Source organism: Alligator mississippiensis, chromosome 4 (genome assembly GCF_030867095.1).
Source record: "Alligator mississippiensis isolate rAllMis1 chromosome 4, rAllMis1, whole genome shotgun sequence".
Taxonomy (NCBI): Eukaryota; Metazoa; Chordata; order Crocodylia; family Alligatoridae; genus Alligator; species Alligator mississippiensis.
In genome coordinates, this window is record NC_081827.1 from 145,593,641 (window position 1) to 145,615,608 (window position 21,968).

The 21,968-nt window shown below is 48.5% G+C and overlaps 1 long non-coding RNA gene across 1 annotated transcript; it reads right to left on the reverse strand.

Moving 5' to 3' along the window:
- Nucleotides 1–6,790: 6,790 nt before the first annotated feature.
- On the reverse strand, nt 6,791–20,846 carry LOC132250240 (uncharacterized). Its single transcript, XR_009461894.1, has 2 exons — nt 18,876–20,846; nt 6,791–10,880 (listed from the first exon to the last, which is right to left on the reverse strand). It is a non-coding gene; the product is annotated as an uncharacterized LOC132250240 (long non-coding RNA).
- Nucleotides 20,847–21,968: the final 1,122 nt, after the last annotated feature.

Below are 21,968 nucleotides of genomic sequence, written 5' to 3' on the forward strand. Positions count from 1 at the left end.
TGCCATGGCACACAAATAGATAAAAATACCAAAATACACGGGGAGATACAAAATGTGCACACACACATTTTAAAACACAATTCCTTATCTTAAAGTGAAAGAAAGAGGAAGGAAGAAAAGGTAGAAAAGGAAAAACATATTCAAAGAGGGGAGAGCAAATGCAGGCAAGAGGAAAAGGGGGCTTTCTGCTACATAAGCTGATCAGAAACAAACAGACTGACAAAATATAGTCACAGTCAAAGGAACTTGGCACTCTGACCAAGTTCCTTTAAGCAGCAGGTTCCTTGTCATGCTCTTTCTGTGATCCAGGGATTGATTTCAGTAGCTGAGGGTCAAATCTCAGAAAAGGCAGATATTGGGATTAAAAATGCGACTAGCACTAGACAAGGAGGCAGCCAGTTGTTTAAACCGCAGTGGTAGTGACTAATCATACTTGTAGTACTGATTCAACTTTGCAGCTGTTGCCTGGAACAGTTCTTGTCTTCACTGCTTTTCATGTTGACAGTTTGAATGCTGTTTTGATGCCATGTCTTTGACCCAACTTATCAAATCCATCAGTGTGTTGTGTGCTTCATGGATCACCGCCTGCCAACTTTCAAACCACATTAGAAATTCCATAAACTGGATCTCATTTTCAACCACAAACTTAAACTTCAGCTTCAATGTAACCCTGTCTTAAGAGATCATGTAGTTTAAGCATCTGCTGTGTGCCAGGTGTGATTTCAAGCTCCTCGCACAGAAATTCTGGGTGGTACTTCATATTTTTGGCATGGTAATGAATTGAGCTGAACCACAAATTCCACCTTGTAAACACTGGCTCTGGTGGAAGTGACACAGTTGCATGTAGATTCCTGGTTTGATTGGCAATGGACTCCCTATATTGAAGCTTATGGCCTAGACAATGTTTGAACACTTTTTAAAAGAGGAAACCAGGTTATCCACATCAGGAAAATGTGCATGCCAGACATCACTTACTAGAGAAAGGATGTGTGTATTGCAGGTGACATGAATTGTGCTGGGCATTATTCTACAGAGCACTTCAGAGAAAGCTTTGCACACACAAAATGCATTATCAGGCAGGAAAGCTGAGACCTTATTAAATTCTAAGCCAAAGTTTAAAACAACTTTCACTACTAGAGGTGCACCAATAAAGGAAATTTGGCATCGGCAATCATTTATTTTGGCCAGTGTAGCCAACAACGTCACCGATAAATGCTGTGTGCATGTGTGCAACCACAGCTCAACAGCTTGAAGATCAGTGTTTGGCTGGTAAGTCTGTGGGGGAGAAGGGGCAGGGGGAGGGAAGGGCCCTGGGGGGGGTGGGGGGACACAGATTGAGGCCATGCGGTGAGGAAGGTAATAGGGCAGGGGCAGAGGCAGAGGCCCAGCCAGGGTGGGGCAGGGCATGAGAAGGAGCCACGCGAAGCTTGTGTGGGGGTGCAGGGGGGGAACGGATCCCGCCGCTTCACACATCAAGGGGGAGGAGAAGAGGCATCAGGGGCATGTGCCCCCCGGATCTGTGTGTGGGTCAAGGTCAGGCTGCCACTGCAGGCTTAGGACCAGGGGTTGTGCCAGCCTTTTCCTGGCACAGGACCTGGGCTAGTGCTGCACTCGAGGCAGGCGGGTTGGGGCAGTGGTGTGGGGAGCAATGGCTTCAGGGGAGAGTACAGCCACAACAAATTTTGTCGTAGCCCTCTGTAGCTCCCCCTTCCAGCACCACCGCCACCTGTTTCAGCACAGCCCCGGCCCAGCCCCCCGTCAGGAAGAAGCCGATGCAGCTCCTGTCCCCAAACCTGCAGCGGCAGCCTGCTCTTGCCTTGTGCACAAATCTGGGGGTACATGTCTCCCATACCCCCCTGGGGTGTACGCAGCAGTGGGAGCTGCCCCTTCCAACCTGCCCTTCCCTGACGAGCTGCCTATGACTGTCCTGCACCCCACCCTGTCCTGGCTGGGCAGTGGCTACCCATGTCCCTGCCTCTGCCCCTCCCTCAGTCCCAGCCCCACTCCCTCCCTCACTATGGGGGCCTTGACCTGCCCCCTCCATACCCCTTCCCCCCCTTAGACTTACCAGCTGAACGGTGCTCTCCAAGCTCCTGGGCTGCATAATAGCTATCGGATCGGTATTGGTTGATATGGCTGGTTAATCGTCAGCCATCGGTTCTGCCCCAAACAATATTTATTGGTGCACCCCTGTTCACTATAGCTTGTACCACAGTAGAAAACTTGAGAGATGCAAGGTGAACTGGCTCTGTTTGAAAAACAGGCAGGTTATGGTATGTGCCGTTCCCAGGTACAGAAAAAAAAAGTGCAGAACATTGTTATCTCGGGCATTTGTAGCTTTGTCCACTACACTTGAAATGACAAAATCTGCATTGGCAGAATATGAATCAGACTGAAGATGCAAAGCTATGACTCCTGCTGGTTGATCTGGGTGAAGACTGTTTGCATATGGGAAACTCTCAGCATTTAGTACATATTTGTTCAAGTAGTACCTTCATTTAAGGTTATCAACAGGGCCGGCCCAAAGTTTTTTCCCCTGCAAGTTATAGTTTTGGGGTCCCCTGATGCAGAGAAGCTGTCAGCAGTGCGGTGGGAGAGTGGCAAGCACCTGCAGAAACTGGTGGCAGTGGCAGCCGGGGTGGGGGTGGTGCCAGAGTGTCCACAGCTGCAGAGTATGGGGTCCTCTGCGGCCTTGGTTGCAGAGGCCTACTGCGGCCTCAGATTTCAAAGGATAGGACGGGACAGCCCTGCTAATCAGTTTTCTCCAGAGGAATGCTGTCGGCCATGAATGCCTCCACTAGTGCGAATGTAGCCTTTCTTCTTGTCAAACTGCTTTCAGCGGTTCTTTTAAAGATTGAGGACATAGTTCTTTGTTTCTTGCTCTAACCTTCAGGCTCTGCAGCAGCCTTTTGTTTTAGATGCAATTCAGACTCTAAATGCCAATCAGTGCTGTTTTTCCTTGATGCATCTAGGGTCACAATCCACAGTGAACAAAATCATTTACCACCATCTCCATGCAAGGTTCCTAAAGGGAGCTTCCTTACACGGTTCTGAGCTGAAATGTAATTAGCTTTCTATGGATTTCTTTTCATTCAACATCTTCAGATTGCAGCATTGCATATGACTTCTTAAAAGAAGGGGCCAAAACTCTTTCACTCTCCTGACTAGCGTCCTCACTGTGTAGCGCCCTCTACAGTAGCACTCTCTCAACCCACCTGCTCAATGCCTGCAGGAATTGCCATGCTTTCTTCGTATTCTGCTAAGCTTTTATTTTATTTTGTTTTTTTCACTGATTCCACACAAAATTGTGGGAAACGTATTTTTCGTGGTAATCGCAGCAAATGCCATTTTTCATAGTTTCCATACAAATCGCAAAACCACAATTTAAGTAGGTCCCTCTACATTTGCTCGCACCTCTCCAATTTGATTTCACTGTTGAGAGTAGTTCTGTAGGAATTACATTGCATCTGGTTCCACAATCAAGCTGAAATCTGACTGACTGCTGGTTCATTAGCAGAGCTGCAAATATAGCAGGTGACAGTTTATCAGCTTTCTTCTGTACAGCATGCATGTTCAGAGTATTTCAAACTACGAAAGTCACAGAAAAGTCTTCACCTCACTTATCAAACATTTCAGTGTCCTCCCTTACTGTTTATATTCTGGCTTTATTTCTTTTGCGGATGTTGCAGCATTGGGACACAAAACCTGTTTTTGTGTCCCAAAGCTAAGGCATCTTTGCCATATGTTAGGCACTTCTTCTGTCTTGCATCCTGTTTCCCTTAGTACCAGCACTGGAGCCCAGGGACCACATTTTCAGGGGTCCCATCTTTGTTCTGGCTCCCGGGTCTCTTCATATTGACCCTGTGTATTTGTTCTACACCAGCAATTGTTGTGATTCTTCCCTTAACTGATTCAGCTGCTTGTAAAATTTGGACACTTGCCCAGAGGCAGATCAGCCTCTCTAAACAATCTCTTCCCTAGGATAGGATCAGACGTCCCACAAATAATTCTGTCTCTAATAAGAGAGTATGTTATGGTCCCAAAATTATACTGGATGCCAATGTTTTCAGCTCTGTAACATCATTATCTATTCCTCTTCTAAATCCTGATTCCCGGTTTAAAAAAAACCCCCCACTGTGCAACCCCCCACCTCAAAAGCCACCCCCCCCCGCCCAAAAGAGTACCTTTCCACAGTCTCACTTTTAACTTAATTTTTACTTATCAAAAGCCCTCCTCAGCTGCTCTGACATATTAGGCCCCTCAGAAGTGTTGCACTCACTTCTTTGCCCTTTGTCCTGATGAGGTAATGAGAAAGATTTATCTTTATTTTCTCATCTTGTCCAGCAGAGTCAGCCATGTGTATAAGTTTAGCTCTTCCTTCCAGTGCTTCCATGCTGCTGCCAGGTTTCTTGATAGAAATCCAAATATGCAAGGGGTCTGAGGCCCTCCGTGCTGCCTGCTTTCTTCCCTGTGTGGGTGATGCTTCAAATCACACATTCTTCACTGTGGTTCTCATCTGCTGCCACCATGTTTCATGCAGACAGCTCTGTGCAGTTATAAAGTAACTCCATTTGAATTGCAAGAACTTGGATCTTCATTAGAAGAGTGGTCTGCTCGGTGCTGCTGTTTGCAGCCATGTGGTGCAGCACGTGCTCAGAGCCATCCCCAAATCCTCCAAGAACACAGAGCTTCATGGTGTCACCTTGCAAATGATCCCCAGTACAACTTGTGTTCCAATCTGTAGGGACCTGCAGGTTGTTCAGCTAACCACGACAACCCGTGAATTTGGCTGGCCCCTTGGGTCAAAAAGGGGGATTAAGAAAATAAAGCAAAAAATAAAAAGCAACAAAACAATACTGGTTGGGAACCAATCTCTTTGGCTGATTTCCCCTCTGCCTTCCCTTTAGTGTAAATGGCATTTTCAGGCCTATCCCAAAAGCACCTTTAAGGAATTTCACCAGGGCAGAATGAACATGAGCTGTTTCAAAACTAGGAATTAAAACATAATTAAAATGACAGTAAATGAGCATTTAACTACAATAGCATTTCTGGGTGACTATTTTACATTGCTGTTCAAGTAAACATCTGTTAGGACTGCAGAGGGATCAAGAAGTGAAGACATGGGTAATTTTAGCTCCTTGCACATCATGTAACAGTGGAGAATAATTTTACTATTTACCTGCACAAAGCTTAGGAGTGTCAATTAGAGATAAAAATATATATTTAAAAGAAGGTAATAGGTGTAGCCAACTCCTGGCACACAAGGGTCTTTTTCTTGGAATGTATGCTTCAGGGCAAATGGTGGGGAAGGGGTCGGGGTGCGCTACCACGACAAGGATCAGGCCCTCACGGCTGCTCTATCATTTGTCCCTGGCATGCCAACACCTTATAAGTCAAGGTTGCACTCATTTTTAGCATCCTGACCAAAAATGTTGCTGACCCCTGTAACAGAGTATTACTCCAGCTCTTCCCAATAATCAAAACAACTTACCTAGTGCAATTGCTAAGGCCCCAATGATAAGAAGGAGCAGAATTATACTGACAATGTAGATGCAGTTGCTTTTCCTTTTTGGGCTCTTAAAGTCCTGTAGGAATGACCGCTTATCTGAAAGAAAAGCGGTGAATTTAGGATTATCACACTGAGAAACAGGGATGTAAATGGGATGCAAGTAATATTTAAGCAATAAAGACAGGTATGTGTGTACAGGAAGCCTGAAACAATGGCCCCGAGAACTAGAAACTCCCCCACACCGCTTATAGTTAGCCCTAATTAATGTACCATTCCCAGGGGAATGTAAATCAGCATGAATTATCAAGTAGTGATCACTTATACAGAGTTAATAATTGAGAGAGGCGGGGTAGCACTAGTAGAGAATCAGAATTATGGTGAATTCATCCACACTGGCTAACAGACCACAGTTTTCTATAATTCCATCAGATGACACTTTAACCATCTCAGTTAAATTAACCACTAACCATTTCATTGCTATTTCATCGAAGGCCTTGTGGAAGATACTCATGACCACTAAGCAGTCAAAAGCTGCTGAAGGAGAGAAACACTAAGGAAAGACAGGAGATACTCAAATATCGGGAAGGCCAAAGGAACAGGGAAAGTAAAGTAAGGAAAGACAAAGAAAAGAAAGGGGAAAAATACCAGTGGTACTAAAGGGAAGTGAATGTGTACCCATCATTACAACTACACCTTTGGTAACTGCACAGAAACCATGTCCTGCATTGATTTCTGTGCAAACTTCACACTGACATGGGTATGAATTTAGTTGTAAAGTTAGTGAATGAAGTTTATGCTCCAGTCCATGAGCCATAACAAAAAAATCAAAATGAAATGAATCTCTTGCCACACAAGAAATTTGCCATTTCTACTGTATATTCATTTTTACATCTTAATAGAAATATTTCAGGTTGGGAGATGACTTTACAAAGTCCCTTCCTTTCATCTAAATAAAAATTAGCCATTGAAGTTTAAAAAGATGTTTAAAAAATAACATGCACAATGACTAGAAGTCCCTTCTTAGGTCTAATGTAACCTAGAGAAATTTAAAAACATATTTACAGTCCCTGAAGTAGCAACACCATAGACAAGGTTCCTAGAGCTGCAGAGCCCTTATCATGCGAGAGGCTGTGGGTGGATCCCTGCACTGCATGGTGCCCCAGTGAAGGCAGGGTTGGCTTACACGGAAGCATCTCCCTGATGGTGTTGCACAAACAGCTAGTTTCGTGCCCCTGAAGGCTTTTGCAATATACCTCAAGGAGAGAGTCACACACACACAGGCTGGGTCCAACTCGAGTTTATTTGTTTACAAACAGATCGACAAGGGAGTTCAATGCTCAAAGTTGAGTCGACCCCTAGCCACGCCCGAAGTTACATTTTTATACCTCTCATGAACAAGATTCCATTGTGGCAATCTGGGATTGGCTACAGTTCTCTGCAAAATTTAGTACATGCGTAATCCTAAAACGGGCAAGTAACAAGGTTACTTGACTTAGTGGGGCTAACAGAAACCTGGTGGAATTCATCCCACGACTGGGTGGTACATATTGAGGGCTATAGATTGTACAGAAAGGACAGGTCGGGGAAGAAAGGGGGGGGGGGTTGCACTTTATGTCAGTAAGCAATATACATCAACCCTCATCAAGACAGAATCCAAGGTTGAGGAAGTAGAAGGATTGTGGGTTAGGCTACATGGGGGGCAAGGAGAAAGGGATTTAGTGGTAGGGGTCTGCTACAGACCCCCACATCAAGGGGAAGAAATAGATGCGGGGCTCCTGAGGCAACTCTCGGAGACCATAAAAGCTAAAGAGGCGGTAGTCATGGGGGACCTAAACTACCCGGACATCTGCTGGGAGACACAGACAGCAAAGTCTCACCGCTCACGCAGGTTTCTAACCTGTGTACAGGACCTCCACCTGACACAGGAGGTACATGGTCCCACTAGGGGGAATGCCATACTGGATCTGGTATTGGCAACAGGGGATGACATGGTAGGGGACCTCCAGATCGGTAGCCATTTGGGCGACAGTGATCGCCTAATAATAGAATTCAACATCAGACGTTGAGTGGGTAAGGTAACTAGTAGGGTGAAAGTGCTAGACTTTAGGAAACCTGATCTCAATGAACTCCGGCGATTAGTCAAGGACGCACTGCAGAGTAGGAGTTTTGAAGGGATGGGAGCCCAAGAAGGGTGGCTGTGCCTTAAGGAAACAATCCTTCGGGCACAAAGCAAGATGATCCCCGAGAGAGGCAAAAGAGGGAAAGGGGCCAGGAGGCTTCCATGGCTGACCAGAGAAATCCAGGGCAGCCTAAGGGCCAAAAGGGGAGCACATAAAAAGTAGAAACAAGGTGAGATCACTAAAGACGAATATACCTCCTCTGTTCGTGCTTGTAGGGAGGCAGTTAGGCGGGCCAAAGCTACCATGGAGCTGAGGATGGCAACCCAAGTAAAAGACAATAAGAAATTGTTTTTTAGATATCTAGCGAGTAAAAGGAAGGACCAGGGAGGAATAGGACCCCTGCTAAATGGGCAGAAACAATTGGTGACAGACAGGGGGGACAAGGCTGAACTCCTCAATGAGTTCTTTGCCTCAGTGTTCCTAAGTGAGGGACACGACAAGTCTCTCACTGGGGTTGTAGAGAGGCAGCAGCAAGGCGCCAGACTTCCATGCGTAGATCCTGAGATGGTGCAGAGTCACTTGGAAGAACTGGATGCCTTTAAGTCGGCAGGCCCGGATGAGCTCCATCCGAGGGTGCTGAAGGGACTGGCCAACATCATTGCAGAGCCACTGGCGGGAATATTCGAACGCTCGTGGTGCATGGGCCAAGTCCCGGAGGACTGGAAAAGGGCTAATGTGGTCCCCATTTTCAAAAAGGGGAGGAAGGAGGACCCGGGCAACTATAGGCCAGTCAGTCTCACCTCCATCCTTGGTAAAGTCTTTGAAAAAATTATCAAGGCTCACATTTGTGAGAGCCCAGCAGGGCAAATTATGCTGAGGGGAAACCAGCATGGGTTTGTGGCGGGCAGATCGTGCCTGACCAATCTAGTCTCTTTCTATGACCAGGTTACGAAACGCCTGGACACAGGAGGAGGGGTCGATGTCGTATACTTAGACTTCAGGAAGGCCTTCGATACGGTATCCCACCCCATACTGGTGAACAAGTTAAGAGGCTGTGACGTGGATGACTACAGAGTCCGGTGGGTGGCTAATTGGCTAGAGGGTCGCACCCAGAGAGTCGTGGTGGATGGGTCGGTCTCGACCTTGAAGGGTGTGGGCAGTGGGGTCCCGCAGGGCTCGGTCCTTGGACCGATACTCTTTAATGTCTTCATCAGTGACTTGGACGAGGGAGTGAAACGTACTCTGTCCAAGTTTGCAGATGACACAAAGCTATGGGGAGATGTGGACACGCCAGAGGGCAGGGAACAGCTGCAGGCAGACCTGGATAGGTTGGACAAGTGGGCAGAAAACAACAGGATGCAGTTCAACAAGGAGAAATGCAAAGTGCTGCACCTAGGGAGGAAAAATGTCCAGCACACCTACAGCCTAGGGAATGACCTGCTGGGTGGCACAGAGGTGGAAAGGGATCTTAGAGTCCTAGTGGACTCCAAGATGAACATGAGTCGGCAGTGTGACGAAGCCATCAAAAAAGCCAATGGCACTTTATCGTGCATCAGCAGATGCATGACAAACAGGTCCAAGGAGGTGATACTTCCCCTCTATCAGGCACTGGTCAGACCGCAGTTGGAGTACTGCGTGCAATTCTGGGCACCACACTTCAAGAAGGATGCGGATAACCTGGAGAGGGTCCAAAGAAGGGCAACTCGTATGGTCAAGGGCCTGCAGACCAAGCCCTACGAGGAGAGACTAGAGAAACTGGACCTTTTCAGCCTCCGCAAGAGAAGGTTGAGAGGTGACCTTGTGGCTGCCTATAAGTTCATCACAGGGGCACAGAAGGGAATTGGTGAGTATTTATTCACCAAGGCGCCCCCAGGGGTTACAAGAAACAATGGCCACAAGCTAGCAGAAAGCAGATTTAGATTGGACATTAGGAAGAACTTCTTCACAGTTCGAGTGGCCAGGGTCTGGAATGGGCTCCCAAGGGAGGTGGTGCTCTCCCCTACCCTGGGGGTCTTCAAGAGGAGGTTAGATGAGTACCTAGCTGGGGTCATCTAGACCCAGCACTCTTTCCTGCTTATGGAGGGGGTCAGACTCGATGATCTACTGAGGTCCCTTCCGACCCTAACATCTATGAATCTATGAATAAGGGTTGCAAAATTTATGTGCAAAGCAGGCAGTAACTAATCTTTGTGTTCCCACAGGAATCAGCCTTATCGCGAACCGAGCATTTGTTCGGACTGTTCTTTATTATGTTACTGATTATCTAGTGCAGGAAGAAAGAAGAGAAAAAGAAACAATTTGCAGTTCTCAGCTGTGAAGCCTTTTGTGTAGTGAGATTACAGTTCTCAGCTGTGAGGTCCTTTGTGTAGTGAGATCATGAGACATTTTTGCCACAATTCCCCCCCTCAAGATGCTTTCTAACTCTCATCTTAATAGGTTTCAGCCAGTGTTAATTTTTGATAATGCACAAACATTTCTCGGTTGAAGACTGACTGTATTGTCCGTTTTACGAGGGCTATGTGACAGGGTAAAATACAGGGGAGCAAGCAAAGCATTGACATTAGCAGGCACAAGACGAAGAAAACTCCTTTTAACCATCCAAAATTGGGAAGCCAGGATGTAAACCAATCAAAATTCCACCCATTCCATGTTTGGACGGGGACATGTGCGACCTTTTCCATTTTATCTGCTAAGGCTTTGATTACCTCACCATTATCGTTGATATTGACACAACAGTTTGACAAGTTCAGCTTTTTACACACCCCTCCTTCACTTGCAAGTAAATAATCAAGAGCTAAGCGATTTTGCAGTCGTACTGAGCCTTACTGATGGTTGCAAGCTCATTTTGAGAACAACAGGTGGACATAACCTTTGGGTTTGATATACCTAAAAGGGATAAGAGTCCCAACAAATAGATTAGGGTTCACATCTTTGCAAGCGTAACTTTAAACCTCCAGCAGGTTTACTTTTCCATTTGTTGGCTTTTTGTTCCCGGGTGTTATCAGCTTCCAGAGTGACCACACCCTAGGAGTTGGTGTCCTCCTGATGAAAAGGCTTCACCTTCGAGCAATGGGTCCACTTATTGCTGTTTCATAAGCGAACAGCTGTGTGTGGTCAGCAGCACCTGGTAGGGTCCCTCCCACCTTTCCGCAAGAGGATTCTTTCTCCACTTCTGTACCAGGACCTGGTCACCCAGTTTAAAGTTGTGGATCGGCGCATCAAGCGGGAGACTCTGGAAAGGTGCAGCGAACCTGTGTAGGGAAGACAAAACAGACTGCAAGGCGATAACATGTTCCCAAATTTCAGATTTTCCCAAATCTACAGTAATCTGTTCCCTCCACCCTGCTGGCAAGACTCTGGGAGGCATACCAAACATTAATTCAAAAGGTGACAATTTAATCCCTCTACGTGGTGCGCTACAAATACGAGTTAAAGCCAGTGGGAGTGCCTGCGGTCATTTCAAATGAGTCTCAATACAGATTTTCGTTAACATCGCTTTCAGCGTTCTATTCATGCGCTCCACCTGACCTGAACTCTGGGGTCTCCATGGAGCACGGAGTTTCCATGTGATATCTAAAGCTTTGGACACTTCCTGTACTATTTTCCCCACAAAATGACTTCCTTGATCTGACTCAATAGACTCAGGCAACAGAAATCGGGGTATTATCTCATGAGGTAGTACTCGTGTCACCATGGATGCGGTAGCCGTTCTTGTGGGGTACGCTTCCACCCATCCAGTCAGTTGATCGACCAATACCAGCGGATAACGGTAACGACCGGACTTAGGAAGTTCAGCGAAGTCAATCTGCCAGGCTTGTCCAGGATAATGGGCCCACTGTCTTTCTCCCATGGGGGCTGTTGGTCTTACGGGTTTTGGGTTCACCTTTTGGCAGGTTGGGCACTGAGAGGCCACTCTCTGGGCGTCAAAATAGAGTCCTGGAGCCACTATCTGACGAACTAACAGATCTCCCATGGCAGTGCCCCCCATGTGGGTGGAATAGTGTAACCGGTGGAGTACATCCCCTAAGATGCATCGGGGTACTAATACCTTTCCTCCGGGTACGACCCACCATCCCTGAGGATTCTTGATGGCTTTGAGCTCTGCGGCTAGCTGATTCGATCCTGGGCCATATTGTATTTTACAGTCTTCTAAGCAAAAGGGCACCCCGTGGGCCGAACCCTGAAACACTGCCTCTCCTCCCGTCTGTGCTGCCTCTTTGGCTGCCACGTTGGCCCTCGTGTTTTTAATTCCAACGCGCGTGTCAGGGCAGTGAGCTCCGCTGCTTGTGCTGACCAATTTGCAGGGAGCTTTTCTTTCCACATAGTCTCAGTCAATGTTACCACAGTACACCCCGTATGCCGTACGCCATGTATTACACTACTTGAACCGTCTACGAAGAACTCCTCCTCTGGGTTCTCAAGTGGGTCATCTGTCAAGTCAGGACGAATCAGTACTGTCTGAGTCAATACTTCTAAACAATCATGGCATGGAGATCCCGGTTCTGGCATCAGGGTGGCTGGGTTCAAAGCAGCGGTGTGCTTGAAGGTAAGGCCTGGATTAGATAGGAGAAAGATTTCATATCTGGATTGTCTGGAGGGGTTTAAAAATGTTCCTCCCTCTCCTCCAAGGATTTGGGGAACTCCATGTGGGGTATGTATTTCCAGATCAGCTCCCATAACAATCTTTTGAACCTCCTCCACAAGAGTAGCTGTGGCAGCGACAGCCCTCAAACATGCAGGCCACCCCTTCGCCACCGGGTTTAGGACCTTGGAGTAGTAGCCCATGGGCTTCCAAGTTGGGCCCACTGGTTGAGTTAAGACCCCTGAGGCCACCCCCTTATTCTCATGCACATACAGTCTATAGGGCTTGCGCCCGTTTGGAATCATCAACGCTGGGGGTCGCAAGAGGGCAGCTTTTAACAACTCAAATGCATGTTGGTTTTCCTTAGTCCATTTCCAATTTGTGAGACCCTCCTTTGTGAGGGATTCATATAGGGGTTTGGCTTTTCCCCCCATAATCGGGAATCCACAGTCTACAAAACCCGGTTAGTCCCAGGAAAGCTTGCAGCTCTTTGGGGTTTTTGGGAGCAGGCATATCCTGTATTGCTTGAATTCGATCTCTACTCAGAGCCCGAACCCCCTCCTCAATCTCATAACCCAAAAAGGTGACCTTTGGCTGGCAAATTTGAGCCTTTTCCCGTGACACTTTATACCCTTTCTTTCCCAGGGTATTCAGCAAGGATTCTGTCGCTCTCTTTCCCATCTGCACATCGGGACTTGCTACTAATAAATCATCAACATACTGCAACAACGCCACCTCAGGGTGTCTCCCTTTCCAATGCTCCAGGTCTTTTTGCAATGCTGTTCCAAAGATATGGGGGGATGAGACAAATCCCTGGGGTAACACTGTCCATAACAATTGAGTCTTATGATACGTATCTGGGTCCTCCCATTCAAAGGCAAACAATTTCTGACTATCTTCGTGTAGCGGAATAGAGAAGAAAGCATCTTTTAAAACACCTTGGCATCTGCTGGAACTTGGGTCAGAATGGTGTGGGGATTTGGAACCATAGGATGATCCACTAAAATCTTTTTTTTTTTTTGTTTACAGCCTTCAGGTTTTATACCAACCTGAAGGAGGCGCCATCTGCCCATATACATGAATCAATATTCTCTAAAATCTCAATTGCTTTGGCTTCTGGCACAGTCTCGGCTGCCCGGAGGGCTGTTTGGTAATTTGAGCCCTGTTTTACTGACAGCCGCATTACAATCAGGTTTTCACGGCAGATTTCAGCTTGTAGCTTTGTTAGTAAAACTACAAAGGCATGCTCCAACATGTTATTCCCAACTTTCGTGAGGAGAGGCTTACACACAGGTAATTTAATTCACCTTCCTTCAATGCCTTCTACAGTTACATGCTTTCCGCTTTCTTTAGCTAAAGGGGGCTTCCCGGTCCCCTTCAGCTTGAATCTTCCCCCAAGGAGTCCACACACATCTGGCGGCCCCCCCGCTGACTTTCCTTCTGTTTGTCCTTCAGCTTAGGGCAATCCCTCTTCCAGTGTTCCTTCTCTCGACAATATGCACACTTATCAGGCTTAGGTCGGCCTTTTCCTTTCTTCTTCCCCCCCCGCAGGTTTCTCCTTCCATCCCCCACCGGTATTTGTGCTTTTGCCCAAGGCAGCTGCCAGCATTGCCATCTGTTTTTGTCCATGCTTTTCCTCTCTCCTCTCTGCCACCTGATCACGATTCCCATAAACTTCATACGCAATCTCTACGAGTTCTGAAAGCAGTTTACCCGCTGCCCCCTCAGTCTTTTGCAGCTTTTTCCTCATACGGGGGAGGTGTTTTAGAACGACTTGCATCAGCTATCTCTTCCCAATCCGTTTGGTCTGTGTCCGGTGGTGTTTTAGCCTCATCCCTGCGCCTTAACCCTTGAGTCAGATCTTCCCTCACTATCAGAATTAAAGAGGACCCGGGGCTTTCTCCCAGCGTCCTAGTTAATTTACGACAAGCCAGACGTGCTGTCGGATAAGGGTGCTTTGAGCAGTTTTTCCCCAAATACAACGTATGTTATCAGACACAAAAATAGGATCCTTTACCAGACAAAATTCTAGGCAGCAGTAAGGTTTTAAACTGACTTGTATTTAATAAGGTTCGGATCCAGTCACCATGATTTTGAACACACAAAAAGACACAGGAAAGGCTTATTCAGGACGTCCGGGCTGCTCAGTGCCTTGCCCCGCAGTCTTTACTGCCCAGACCCAAGGCCACTGACCCGACACCGGCTCATACAGTGGAAGGAGGGAGGGAAACACAAAAGGGATTCTTTCACTCCTGCCCTTGATAGAAGATACTGGGACAACGGATTTGGAAAAGACAAAAATCACTCAGACACCTGTCCACTGGGTCACGAGGTTCCAGCTGAGCCCCCTTGCATTCGACACTACCTTATCAGGCAGAATCGGGGCGGCTAGACTCAGCCTTAGTCCCAGACCTGGTCAGTGGCTCATTTTTCTAAATACACAGACGCACATTCATTCAGTCAGACCTACCTCCTCCCCCATACCGCCTTAGCCAGATTCACATCGAAAGAACCGGCATCCAGCCACTCCAACTGAGAGTTATCAATCTATCTTTAACATTCCTACCCCATAATCCCCTTTAAACTTACTAAAGTTTCTTAGCATGCATCCTAATGGGGTTGTGGAGTTTTCTTCTCGGGAGCTATCCGAACCCATTGTGTCAATCAAAATTCAGACCTATATGCTGAACGCTAAAACAAAATCACTCAAAACAAAGTCCCCGGGGCTAATGTCCAGACTTATATACTGAACGTTCCAAAATTCCAAATTCCCCGAAAGACTACTCAACAAAGTCCCTGAAAGACTACCCACATGACACAAGGCAAACGAATACTTACTCCGTCAACACCCTGGTGCCGTCTCTTTGGACCCACTTAGCCTGGTTGACTCATTTAAGGGAGAGCCTTTAACCTCCCGGGTGTCCCGACTCACGGTTCCAGTGCTGTGGCAGACTCCAAAAGCGGTCTGGTGGCCACTCCATGGACACCTTTTCCGGTCTTGTCATCTGACCCCGGGTGGTCCAAGAGCTTCTCCTGGCTGGCTCGCCAAATTGTTGCACAAACGGCTAGTTTCGTGCCCCTGGAGGCTTTTGCAATATACCTCAAGGACAGAGTCACACACACTCAGGCCGGGTCCAACTCGAGTTTATTTATTTGCAAACAGATCGACAAGGGAGTTCAATGCTCAAAGCCGAGTTGACCCCTAGCCACGCCCAAAGTTACATTTTTATACCTCTCATGAACAAGATTCCATTGTGGCAATCTGGGATTGGCTACAGTTCTCTGCAAAATTTAGTACATGCGTAGTCCTAAAACGGGCAAGTAACAAGGGTTGCAAAATTTATGTGCAAAGCAGGCAGTAACTAATCTTTGTGTTCCCACAGGAATCAGCCTTATCGCGAACCGAGCATTTGTTCAGACTGTTCTTTATTATGCTACTGATTATCTAGTGCAGGAAGAAAGAAAAGAAAAAGAAACAATTTGCAGTTCTCAGCTGTGAAGCCTTTTGTGTAGTGAGATTACAGTTCTCAGCTGTGAGGTCCTTTGTGTAGTGAGATCATGAGACATTTTTGCCACAATGGGGGCCTGTGCCACTGAGACCTTCGGGAAATTTTAAAGCTGAATATTCAGGCTCACTGAAGAGATTTTTCCACCTCTCCTTCAAGCACACAGTAGTCTAACCAAGAGCAAAGAATCCTATACTGGATAAGCCGGATATAACCACCAGCCACCCACCCAAGATCAAACCTTCTGTTCCTGAGCAAACTACAGACCAGTAGAAACTGAAGCAAATACTGAAGGAAGGAAACAAAACAAGAACCACCCAGTGTAATACAGTTTGGTCAGGACATGGGATAGAAAGTACATTAGTAGTGCTAACCTGACAATTTCTGGAAGACAGCAGGACATCAAGAGAATGTCCCCAGTGGGGCAGACACTATCCTGTTGCTATTTCTCCATGTTATCCAATGAATATGAAATGCAAAGCGCAGAAAATCTGTGGGGGATCTGGAACTTCTTCCCTTCCAGGGCTTTGACCATGTCACTAACCTACCCCACCTCTTCCTTGCTCTCTTCCTCTTTGCCCTAAATATCTTCCCCTCTGAGTTGCCCAGTTGGGCAGTTTCAAGAGCAGGCCGGTTAAATTGTTGGCCATTTCTTGGGAAATGAGAGGTGCAAATTCAATGAACCTGAAATATTTTTATCTTTCAATGAGCCTGAAGTTGGTTCCTTATTCCCAGTTCCTTATTCCTTGTTCCCGGTTTCCTATTCCTGGTTCCTGCTTCCTTTTTCAAAAGCTAATCTAGATCCAATAAAAGCTTGCTATTAATGAATTACACATTCTAAAGAGAGAGCACTTCATTAGCAAGGCAGATATACTAATTAACATGTAAAATAATATCCAACATCAAATCCAGAACCTGAAATGAAGCTCAGATTAGGAAGCGATTATGGGGCAAAATACTTCTTGGGCCACCCCAAACTTCCTGTCTATGCCATTGAGGGACTGTCCCAAAGAACCCTGACCACAGTCCTGCCTGGCCCAAAGCATGGTTTGGCCATGCCAGGCTGCCAACTGACAGCCCCCATGCCCACTCTACTAAGTATAATGGGGCTTGAATAAGGAACTGGGTTTGGGCTGGGATTATAGCTAGAAATCCTTCTTGGGCCACCACAGACTACATCTCTGTGCCACCAGGGGACACTCATGAACGTATCTAACCGGAGACTTGCCTGACCCAAAGCGCGATTTGGCCGTGCCAGGCTGCCAACTGACAGTACCCCAGCCACTGTGCTAAGTATGTGAACCTGAGGAAGAAACAGGCTTTTGGGCTAGGATTACAGCTAGAAATCCTTCTTGAGTCACCCCATGGCATACCTCTGCGCCACCGGAGGACTCTCATGGACGTCTCTGACCAGAGACTTGCTTGGCCCAAAAGGCGGTTTGGCTGTGCCCGGCTGCTATCTGACAGCACCCCAGGCACTGTTCTAAGTAAAATGGCTTGAATAAGGAACTGTTTTCTGGGCCGGGATTAGAGACAAAGTCCTTGTTGGACCACCCCACTCTGACTCTGTGGCACTGGGTGACTCTCCCAGGCATCCCTGACCAGAGTAGTGTCTGGCCCAAAGCACGGTTTGGTTCTGCCACGCTGCCACCTTAGAGCCTCCCCGCCACCTCCCCCACCACTCCTCCCAGCAACTGTACTAAGGACAATGGCTTTAATAAGGAACTCTTTCTGAACTGGGATTAGAGATGGAAATCCTTCTTGGCCACCCCACACTATGACTCTGTGGCACCGGTAGACTGCCCTGGACATACCTGACCAGAGTCTTGCCCGGCCCAGAGCATGGTTTCTTCATGCCATGCTGCTAACTGCAGCCCCGCTCCCCGCCCCAAGCCCGCTAATATAATAAAAGGCTTAGTCTGTCTGTCTGTGTGTCTGTATGTCTGACTGTCCATAATGCTTCTAGCCAACTGCGTGTGCACCCCCAAGAGGGCGGGTGGCTATTGACTGGGTAGCACACATTGCGTGGGCCCAAGTTTGCACCGCTGCCAGGGAATTTTGGCGGTGGGGAATGTGCCCCAGCCGCCCAAGGGCCCCCGGCCTCCCTGCCTGAGGGCAAATGGGGTATTGCACTGGCTGCCCATCCTGGATGCCCCCCAGAACAACCGGCAGCCAGGGGGAGATGGGGGGCAGGAAGACCCAAAGTGGCTGGGGTGGGAGGAGGGGAGCGGGGTCAGACCTGAAGTGGCGGAGAGGGGGTGGGAATGGGATTGAACTGAAGTGGTGGGAGGAAGGAGGGGACTGGGCTCAGATCCGAAGTTGGGAGGGGGATGGGGTCAGACCCGAAGCACTGGAGGGGAGAGGACATTATTTAGGTCCATATATTTAGCACAGTGGCTGGGGTGCTGTCAGTTAGCATCCTGGCAGAGGCAAACCATGTTTTGGGCCAGGCAAGTCTCTTGTCAGAGATGTCCAGCAGAGTTCCCTGGTGGCACAGAGGTGTGTCACAGCATGGCCCAAAAAGGATTTCTAAGTATAATCCCAGCACAAAAGCCAATTCCTTATTCAAGCCAATGCATTTAGTACAGTGGGAGTGGGGGGCTGTCAGTTGGCAGCCTGGCATGGCCAAGCCGCGCTTTGGGTGGGCAAGATGCTGGTCAGAGATGTCCAGGAGAGTGTCCTGATGCCACACAGTCATAGTGTGGGGTGGCCCAAGAAGCATTTCCATCTCTAATCCCACCCAAGAAACCAATATCTAATTCAAACCCATATACTTAGCACAGGGGCTGGAGTGCTGTCAGCTGGCAGCCTGGCTCAGCCAAACTGTGCTTTGGGCTGGTCAGGTCTCTGGTCAGAGATGTCCAGGAGAGACAAGATTTAACTCCAAGTTTTCCTGTAGCATTCTGAATTAGATCATTTAAGATCATCTAGGAAATCCCATCCCATCCTATCTTGGCAGGTGACAATCTAGCCACAGTTATAGGTAACTTGGACATTTCCAAACTGCACTACTGCAATGCCATACACCTAGGCACAAAACCATCACGCCTCAGGAACCTCCAATTAATGTGGAATACAGTATAGCTTCCCAAGGACATAAATGGACATGAGCAAAACAGACCTATCTAACCTTTAAGATAACGCTGTTTAATTCTTACCTTCATGCTAGTTAGTCCCAAACAACTAAACGAGCACCCAAAACTCTGTGGTTCTGCTCCTTCCTTTCCACTGCAGTTCTTTGACATTTCTGTTTACCAGTCAAACACAGAACAGTGTATGTTATTGATTTATATCATTCATCTTAAAACAGCTTTGTTTTCAAGCATGCACATGTGTGTGCTTCTATACCGGGTTACCCACTGTGAACTTAATCCAGGAGTGGGCAAAATGTTGCCCAGGGTCCGGATGCAGCCCGCCAGGCCATTCTATCCAGCCCACGGGGCCCCTAAAAAAGTTAGAAAATTAATATTTATCTGCCCTGGGCTGCCTCTCATGCAGCCTTTGATGGCTTGCCAAAACTCAGTAAGTGGCCCTCTGCCCAAAATAATTGCCTGCCCCTGATTTAACTCAGCATAATTTCTGGACTACGGATTCCTCAGGAGAGCAGTAGATGCCAGACACTAGCTGAGCTGCAATCCAACCAGATGGTATCAGTCTGGGATGGATCTGTGCAATAATTTGACTTCCAGGGATGCAAAGAGACATGTTTCTAACACATGCTTTTTCAAGGCTGCGCATCTTAGATCTCCTTGCTCAAATTCAGTCTGCTGACCTACCCTGAGCCCTGATGATGCACAGCAAAATACAAAAAAAATAAAAATTAACAAAAATTTTTAAAAGAAGATTGCACACAGTATATTTCCTCAGGTCTCTTTGAAAATCTGTGATAGCCAAAAGCTTGTCTGTGTCTATCCCAGTCATGCAGTTGGTTCAACAAAAGATATCACTCACAAGAATTCTTTCCTTTTGCATCTTCCCTAGACCGTCCGCAGCGTCACCTCCACATTGCCGACGCATGGATGTTAGAGCATTAGTGCACCTACACAGGGAGCAGGTCTCAGCATGGCTCTGTGTTTGCAGTCATCCCCACAAAACAGGAAGCACATTTTTACAATTAAAACACCGGGCCGTGTCATGACAGTTGTTAAGAACGCAGCAGTGGCATTACGAACCTGAGTTCTCGTTTTGTAACAAAAGATACTTCATTCATAGTCCTTTTCATGGGCCAGCTGTCTCCAAGACAACAGTAAGACAATTTAGGTGCGGGGCCTTTCTACACACACACACACACACGCACGCGCTTAACTTCGTTGCACCACCCAGTAGCCGAGGTGCAGCAATAGGTTGTTAGGAAGGAATAAATGCAGGCCACTTCCCAGTCAAACTTTCACAGCAGAGAAAGTAAGAGAGCGGCACAGAAACAGCTGTGGGTATTTCCAGAAAGAAAGGCAAGTCTGGCCACCCCGTCCAGGCACGTCTGAAATAAGCACGGGAGAGAACATCTGTCCTGCGGCCAGGGGTGCAGGGAGCGGCAGCACTGACACGGGACTCGGGTGCCTGCTAGCCGGAAGGAGGGGGCAAAGCAGGTCAGAGACGTGGATCTCAGGGATGCCTGAGGGCAGAGCTGAGACCCGGGAGGGGGAAGCCGCCCCGTGCCCACCGGGTGCAGGCGGCGGCAGGAGCTGCTCCGCCACCTCTGCGCCTGCAGCTCCTCCGGCGGGGCGGGGCGGGGCGGGCGATGGTCTCGGCCTCTCCCGGCCTCCCGGCACACTGAGCCCGGGTGTGGCAAAGGGCTCCCCAGGCCCTGCTTGCTCTGCAGCTGCTCCGCATGCGCTGTCTGTCCTGCAGGCTGTGGCGCCGGCGGCCAAAGGCAGCGGAGGAGTCGCCCCTCCTGCGCGCTGCCCTTTCTGCGGCTGGAGCCGGCCGGCTCCCTCTCCCACGCGTCTCCCCCGAAGCGGGTATTGCCCCTGCTGCAGGAGGCAGAGCCCGCATCCCCGCCGCGGCACAGCTCTGCCTCGCCCCTGCCCCAAGGTCCAGGGACTCCGGGGTCTCCGTGCTGCCTGCCTCCGCGGCCCCGGCACGCTCGCAGCGCAGGGCACGGCGCTCCGCCTCCGCCTCCGCCTCCGCCTGCCCGGGGGCGCGTCCGGCCGCCCCGCCCCCCCGCAGCTGCGCTCTGGGGAAGGCTTTACAGTGGGGAGAGGGGCACGGAGCCAGCGCGACCCGGGCTTCAACGAGCCGGGCATGGCAGCGCTGCTGGCTTATAGGGAAGTGTCATCATAGTCTCCATGGGCTGAGCCCTCCATCCCGGCTGGAGATCCGGGGCTGCGAGACGTGCTTCCCTGCACGGAGCTGGGCTGTGCGGGCCAGAGGCTTTCTCCCAGCTGCCTGGGCACGGTCTCGGCCCTGGGAGAGAGTGCTTGATCCTTGCTGCTCCTTTAGCACCAGCCAGAGAGGATCCTATGGCTGAGCTCTGTGCTCCGTGCCCTGGTAGGGATGATGTTCGCATCCTCATAAAAATATGTTTGAAGACTGGAAAAGAACCAAACTATGACTCACCAGCCCACAGGCCAGGAGTGCCCACCCACACCTCTCCTTAGACATCTTGAAGCTGCCCCACTGGGCAACCTGGCAATAAGAAACGTGGGCTAGGAGGACGAGAGCAAGCCACAGGGTGCACGGCTGGCTGAGATGTCTGCTACCCTGGAAGGGAGCGGATCTTGCTCCCAATGAGAGAGGAGCGCTCCCAGGGCAGCCTGCCCATTTCAGCCAATGCATGTGAAATGCAAGGGACAGTGGCTGAGCTTCAAGCGGAAAGCTGGAGCAGCCTCTGGCTGGCCTGGTTAGTTCACTTTGCTGGGAAGAAGGAGACGCAAGCTCATGAGGCCACTGGGCGAAAGGGGCTTCAAACCCAGCTCTCCTGCTCTGTCACATGATGATGATGATGATGATGCTGATGTTTGCACCTAAGGGTGTATACAGAAGTTGTATTTTTCACCATTTAAAGGCATCATTGCCATAACTTAACAGAAGTGCACAGCTTTACAGAACTTTAAAAATGGGTACAGCACTTTAAATAAATCTTGTTAAACGAGGTATTACATGTGAAGCACTGTATTTTAAAGCACTTTAGCAGCCTACAGTGCTTTAAGCAGCTTCTGTATGCTAGTCAATTTTCTGGCAATGCCGCCAGTATCCCATAGGTTTTGCAAACTTGGCTAGTGCTGCGGGGCTGTGATGACAGCAAGGGACTC